This window comes from Aptenodytes forsteri, unplaced genomic scaffold (assembly GCF_000699145.1).
Source record: "Aptenodytes forsteri isolate BGI_AS27 unplaced genomic scaffold, ASM69914v1 Scaffold243, whole genome shotgun sequence".
Classification (NCBI taxonomy): Eukaryota; Metazoa; Chordata; class Aves; order Sphenisciformes; family Spheniscidae; genus Aptenodytes; species Aptenodytes forsteri.
This window is the reverse complement of record NW_008795314.1, coordinates 1,476,550-1,477,256: the sequence shown is the minus strand read 5'-3', so window position 1 is coordinate 1,477,256 and position 707 is coordinate 1,476,550.

The following is a 707-nucleotide window of genomic DNA, read 5'->3' as shown; positions in this document are numbered from 1 at the left end:
CTTCCAAGCAACAGGAGGGCTGAGCACCAACCTCACAGCAACGCACTCGCAGCCTTGCTCCGGTGAGCAACCCTACAAAAACAAACCAGGTCACCCCAGCCAGCGCTAACCCAGCAAGGGGACATGCCGGGAGGGGAAATACCGGCAACAGTGAAAACTCCCCTACAGCAAGATGAATGGCATGAAGAAAAGTTAAAGAAGCAAAGACCCTGCATGGAAGATGGTTGCTTGGAGCTCACCTCTTCCCATGGCTACAACATCTGGGGCACACAGAGACACGATGTTGCTTTCACAGCTGCTGAGTTGCCCCCTCTCCCCTGGCCTCGGTCTGTGCCCGCCGGCAACTCCTTTCGGCTGCTGCAGCACGTCCTCCTTCCTGCCGGCTCATTCGAACCCCGAGCAGCCCCCATGCCCCTGCTGCCACCTCCGATGCCTCGGTCCCTGGTGGGACGTACAGCTCCGTGCACGGCCCAGCAGGGTGGAGAGCAGCCCGGGGGCTGGGGGGGGACACCTTACTTCAGGCACCTCTACCCTGCTGGCAGCATTGCCCTGGGGACCAGCACCCTTCCCGGGAGCCTTCCCCGGCCCCATCCTGCCCCTCGCTTCCCAGGGACAGCCTGGGGCCGTCCAGCCCCCGCCAACTCTTCCTGGGGGCACCGTGGGTGCAGACCCCGCTATGTCCATCCAACCCAGCTGCTCTACTTGGC